This window comes from Triticum dicoccoides, chromosome 4A (assembly GCF_002162155.2).
Source record: "Triticum dicoccoides isolate Atlit2015 ecotype Zavitan chromosome 4A, WEW_v2.0, whole genome shotgun sequence".
In the NCBI taxonomy this organism is placed as follows: domain Eukaryota; kingdom Viridiplantae; phylum Streptophyta; class Magnoliopsida; order Poales; family Poaceae; genus Triticum; species Triticum dicoccoides.
In genome coordinates, this window is record NC_041386.1 from 3727927 (window position 1) to 3734592 (window position 6666).

Here is a 6666-nt window from a genome sequence, read left to right on the forward strand (position 1 = left end):
ATTAAGTATACACGTTGAGGGGGGGGGGGTGGGGGCTAGTATGTCTGTACGTGTGAATGTATCCGAAATCACTAATTAAGGAGTACTCGTTGCCAAGAACACTCCACTTTCCCAGGTCGCGACAAGTGGCGCACATGCAACGCGTCACTTGTCGCAACCTGTGAGTTTTCCCTTTTTCGTAGATCCGTTTATTCAAAACGTTTTATCTCTTTAACCGTGCGTCCAAATCTCGAACCGTTTTCATCATTGGATTCCTCGCGTCAAGATTTTCAAAACTAGATCCCATGTTGATAGGTTTGGCGAACCTTTTTTTCACGAAAAAAAACGGATGAAAAAACCGAATCGGGAGCACGGTTTTTTTTCCTTTTCCAAAGAGGCACGCCCGTGCCTCTCGCGAAATCACAACCGTGCCTCTCGTGAAAGCAAAACCGTGACTCTCGTGGAAGGAAAAAAACAGAAAACGCGTTTTTTTCGTTTCCGAGAGGCACGGCCGTGACTCTCGCGAAGGCACAACCATGCCTCTCGCGAAAGCAAAACCGTGACTCTCGTGAAAGAAAAAAACAAAAAACGCGTATTTTTTTCCTTTTCCGAGAGGCATGGCCGTGACTTTCACGAAAGCACAACCATGCCTCTCGAGGAAGCAAAACCGTGACTCTCGCGAAAGAAAAAACAGAAAACATGTTTTATTTTTCCCTTTCCTAGAGGCACGGTCGTGACTTTCGCGAAAGCACAACCGTGCCTCTCGCGGAAGCACAATCATAACTCTCACGGAAGAAAAAAAACAGAAAACGCGTTTTGTTTTTCCCTTTTCCGAGAGGCACGACCGTGACTCTCGCAAAAACACAACTGTGTTTCTCGCGGAAGCAAAACCGTGACTCTCGCAAAAGAAAAACAAACAGAAAACTCGTTTTTTTTTCGTTTCCGAAAGGCACGACCGTGACTCTCGCTAAAGCACAACCGTGCCTCTCGCGGAAGAAAAACCGTGACTTTCGCGAAAGGAAAATACTCCCCCGTCCCAAATTTTTTGTCTTAGATTTGTCTAGATACAGATGTATCTAGTACTAAAACGTGACTTGATACATCCGTATTTAGACAAATTTAAGACAAAAATTCTGGGACGGAGGGAGTAAAAGAAACCGCGTTTTTTTCGCGCAATTTTTTTTTAAAAAAATTCTTTTTTGTTCATAAACTAAAAAAGACCGGGGGAAAACCAAAACGTCGAAAAAACCCGAAAAAATCCGTTTAAAAAGCCGAAAACGCGTGTGGAAAAATAAAAAAAATAAAATTCAAAGAAAACATCCAAAGCGCGACACGTGGCGAATGGCTGAGAGCGCGCCAAGTGGCGCTGATCGTTGCGAGGCTCCCGAAGGAGCACTCGTTAACTAGTTGCGCTCTGCTTGTCCCCCCTCCCTCCGCCAGTGGCCCCCGTACTGTCGCATAACAAACATGTGTGGGCAATGATATTCCTAGCGTACAAGTTCTACAAAAAGTTCAACCCGTTTATTCTAGCGGTGGTTACGTTAAATCATGGGAGCTGTTAGTGTTTCAAAATACACAAGTCCGCACAGATTTTATAGAAGCTGTACATAGGAATGGGATTTTCGGTAAACAAAAAAAGCGAGAGAGGAAATGATGTTCAAATTGAAGCGCAGGTTTTGCAGCATGCTTGACGGGGCTAGCTGATCTTAAATTCCGGAGATTGGATGCATCCAAGTTGAGGAACTACTGATTACCATGGTCCACAACGTTAAAATTTGGTCTTGAGCTTTCGAAACGAAAAAGAGAAATTAAACTTTGGTCTTCAACTTGTTCAGTTCCTGGCAGAAAAGCAGCCCATCTTTTCCCCTGCCCCCTCTCTTTTTTACACGCAGGCTGCAAATCGTACCCCAGACTGCAATGCCTTGTCCTTACAAATTAACTTTGCCATTTAGTCCCTCCGTCCCAAAATATAAGAACGTTTTTCACACTATAATATAGGGAAACGATTGGGCGCGGTGCGCCGGCCGAACTTTCGGCCGGTTCGCACGCACGCTGGCAAACGCGCATACGCAGTGGCCCCGCCCACCCCGCCTCCTTCCTATGCGTCTCCATCCCCTACATCCAGCCTTACGCGCGCGCTCATCCCTCCCCCTCTTCCCTCCTTCGGGCTGCGACTGGGCCACCACGATCTCCATCATCGACGGCCGCCATGGCTGCCTGCTGCCATGGCCATGTCCATCCCCTAGATACATCCTTCACAAGCGCGCATCTCCCCCTCCCCCCCTCCTCCCGGGCTGCGATGGGCCACCACAAGCTCCATCGCCGGCGGCCAGGAGCTCCCCTCGCCGGCCGCCATGACTGCCTGCCGCCATGCTTGGATCCAACCCACGTAAAGTGTTGCAACCGTCACCTAAGAAAGCTTCAACAGTTGTTGAAAAAAGCTTCAACCATAGACACAGAAAGCTTCAATGGCACTGCACAACAAGGGAAAGTTGCAACCGTAGTTGGATTTTGCTACTACCGGCGAAGTTTTTTGCTACATCCATCAGGTGGAGCTGCGACCTCGCGACGATGACAACGACGATTTGCTGCAACCGTAGTAGGATTTTGCTACTATCGTTGGAGCTTTTTGCTTCATCCATTCTTTTTCTAGAACGCAATGGCTGCTACATGCAACGACGAGCTACAAACGGCGACGACGGTGACAAACTTTTTTGCTGCAACAATTTTCTCCATTTGCTACGACCGTGCAATAGAAAGCTGCAACGGGCGGCCATGGGAGCCACATCCCAGCGGCAACGGCAAACGTCGAGCTGCAACCGGCGGCAACAAGAGCAGCATCCAGCAGAGCTTCAACCGGTGTCTGGTGTTGTCGGAGCCGCAGCCATCGCCAATGAGGGGGAGCTGCAACCCACGGGCGAAGTTTTGCTGCATGCGTGGATCTGGACGACGGCGACCGGCGGCGAGTGCAGCATCCAGCGGCACGGGAGCGGCGGAGAGAGGGGTTGCAGGTGAGGGGGTAGCGGCCGACGGGCCAGGGGGACAGCCAGACGACAGGGAGCCGCGCTCGCGCTGCGCGCGGAGAGGAAGAAGGAGAGGAAGAAGTCAACGCACAGATCGGACGGCTGCTCGCTGTTTCGGTGGTTAGGGTTGGACCGGCCGAACCGCTTGGGCCAGTGCGCCGGCGCCTAGCGTCGCCCTATAATATAAGAACGTTTTTCACATTATAAATTAACTATTGTACTAGCCTACCCTCTCCTTGCTTTCATTTTTTTTGCGGGTAGCTTTCAAAAAAAATTAGCTGCATACCCACATGCCCATATGATCCAGTTTCAAAACAAAGCACGAGAAAAGCAGCAGTAAACCATATGGTTAATTTAATGTAGGGGTTGTTTGGTTTGTGACTAACTTTGCCAAAGATTGCCACACCTAAGATTAGGCAAGTTTGACCAACTTAGGTGAGTGTTTGGTTCAAGCCACATCTTAGGCAAGCCACACTTGAACCCCACATGGCATACACACAAAAAGTGTGATAAGATTCCCTTAGACTTGCCAACTTGTGGCTGTCATTTTGATGAACTAAGCTTAGTCAAGTTTAATAAAAATGTGTGACAAAGTATGGCAATGCTAGTTCTAAAACCAAACAGAAGGCGCGCGCAGGCCAGCTCTGTGGCAGCTCGTCGGGTAGCGTAACCGCTCCCCTGACAGAAGAGGAATCAGAGACTGCAAAGAGAGAGCGGATCCCGAGGCCGAGGCGCTTTCTCTCCATCTTGCCTTGCGTGGAAAGGAAGGAACCTTCCCGGCCTCGGACTGTGCATGGGGAGGCATCCGGGCCGTCGGTTGGGGATGAACACGGAGGCCAGCCGTCCGCGGCCCTGCCACCCCGGCTATTTATACGGGGGCGCCTCGCGCTCGGCTCCTCCCATTCCTCCACCTCCCCCATTCTTTTCCCCTGCTCTCTGCTCCGATCCACCCAAGCCAAGCAGTGTGTGTGCGTTTGTTTGTGTGTGTGTGGCAGAGCTGCCGTTTCTTGGATCTGGCCGCCCTCTCCCATGGCCATGGCTCCTCTCGTTCTTGGCTTTCGTTTTGCTTTTTCTGCGATGAGCTTCTCTCCCTGTTCTTGGTTTCCTCTCTTCTCTGCACCCTCTTTTTGACGTGCCGATGAGATGGATCCCTCCTTGGCATGGACATGGATGTAGTATCTGTACAGACCAACTCCATGTGTTGTGTTGGTCGCATCTCGCATGCCCAGAGTCGAGGCACTCATTTGAGCCGATTTTCTTGAGGTTTGCATGCCCTTTGATTTGGAGGGTCACGCAGAGATGACGAGCAACATATTTCCATTGTGTTCTGTCCGAGACGATGATCCAGTAGGCGTGCCGTACGCTACGCACGCTGGGTAGGCACGCAGGCATGGATCTCTGCATGAGCACACGTTTTGGTTTGGTTTCTCACTGATTTTTGGTCTTCTTGCGTTCAATTTTCATGGTGCGTGCCGGTGATGGCGATGGTTTCTTTCATATGCATGCATGCATGGTTCCATCTTCCATGTGACAATTTTTTTCACCTCAATCTGAGAGTATTTCTCCACTATTTATTTGGGCAGATGATGACACACATACATCTTAATTATGAGATGTGCTATGCACAGGTGACAAGAGCTAATTTATTTCTTCAAAGTATCTGATGCCAGCTAGCTAGTAATACAATTTATTTCTTCAAAGTAGTTGGGCTTTTGGATCTGACTGATCTGCCACATGATTTACTTTTTTTTTTTGAAACGGAATGCTTGATTTACTTTGGTTTCGATGAATTTCTTCAAAGTATCTGATGCCAGCCAGCAAAAAAAAAAGCTAGTAATATAACTTTCGACTGATCTGCCATGCATGCATGGTTGATTTACTTCGGTTTCGATGAATTTCTCGCCACCTTGACGTACGCGGCATTGGTTTCCCAGCCCATTTTGGCCAAGAATCTTTGGCTTTTGGAGGATGGTACTGTAGCCGTGTACAGAAGGCTAGCTGCTTCTCTGATTTTGGTGACGTTCGCCGATGACCACACTGCTTGCTTTTCAGATAACAACTAAGTTCAATTGACGAGCAAATTATCGAGCATCCGAGTATGGCGCGGCAATGCCATAATACGTATAGCATCCCATCCGAGGCCTTTTGGCTATTGTTCTTCCTGTGTTTTGTTTTGTTGTCATCCGATGGGTTCTTGGATTTTGGTTAGCCCTGATGATGACACATCGATGGCTTTTGAGATGTGCTTTATATATGCACAGATGACAAGAGCGAATCAGTTTCTGAGGCCGGCCGGCTAAATCTCGAGAGAATTAACATTTGAATTAGCTTTAAGTTTCCCAGCAGCTTCTTTTCAGGTTAGTTAGCTTCAAAATCATTCTGAATTTACGTACGCTTCTTGCTTGCTCTGCTCTCGGTTAGTTTCCTCCTATGCCGATGATGAGAAAGTGATGAGGTATATGTTTTGAGCCAGTGGGTCTCTCCATTCGGCCATGAATACTGCACTACACTTTCTGAGTTAAAGCTTGCATGCAGCCCGTTCTTCGGTTTATCAAGTATTACACATTTTGGTGTACCTGCTCAACTTCTTTGGTCTATGCTTAGAGCCGATGATGTGAAACAACACAGTTCAAATCAGAGCCATTCGGCCATGATAATGCACATTCTTCTTGCTGAGGCGGGCCAAGGTCACAACAAACTATTCTTCTTCCGAATTTTATACCAACAATTCTGTACCATAGAGGACAGGCCTGATGCTTGCATTGCGCTTCGGTTCCAATCTCCCTGCTTGCTCTGTTCTCAGATCCGCTATGGTCTCTCTGCTCTTTCTGTCTCTGTTTTCTCTCCTCCTCTGTTTATATCCTGTAGCTGAGATGACAAGCTTGCAGAGCTGATGATGTGAAAGTGAAAAAGAGGGTCTATGGAAACTGCATTATCTTGCTGAGGCAAGGGAAACGAGTTTGCTCTTGGATTTGTTTGGTGTTTCTTGATGTATGAGCGCGTGTTGGTTGATGCCTGTGCTGGTGATGATTAAATCCTGATTTGTGCTCTGAAATGGACCTTCCCATCAAATGTGGAATTTCTGTAAGGTTATCTGAGGCACCTATATACTACCATCGCAGAAAGCTGTGACTGGCCGTCAATTGTTCTTTGCTCTTTCAGTATTTGCTTACTTTTGGTCCTTGTTTCTTCGGTTCCAGTTGCATCTTGTAGCCGTGGTGATAATGGAGAGGGTTACTGTTGACAAACTTGCAGAGCCGATGATGTGACAGTGAAAACAAAGGTTATGAGTTTTGAGACAATGGGTCTCTCCATTACGGCAATGAAAACTGCACCGCACTTTCTGAGGCCAAGGCTGCATGCAGTCTCTTCTTCGGTTTATCAAGTGTTTGGTGTTTCTCAGTTTGCTAACCTACTTCTTTTGTCAAAAGATTCAACTGATTGTTTGATATGTAATGCATAAATGTGTGAGACTGAAATTTACAGAGGCACGGGTCACAACTCACAAGGTGCGTGGCGTGGAGCGTTCCGGATGTCTGCAACGAGATCACTCAAGAACTTTGTTCCTGGCAGCAGGCAAGAGTAGTAGCACAAGCGATAACTGAGAATTGGCCCTTAACTGTAAAAAAGAAGTGTTGTGGCCGAACCTATATGCCATGCTGTT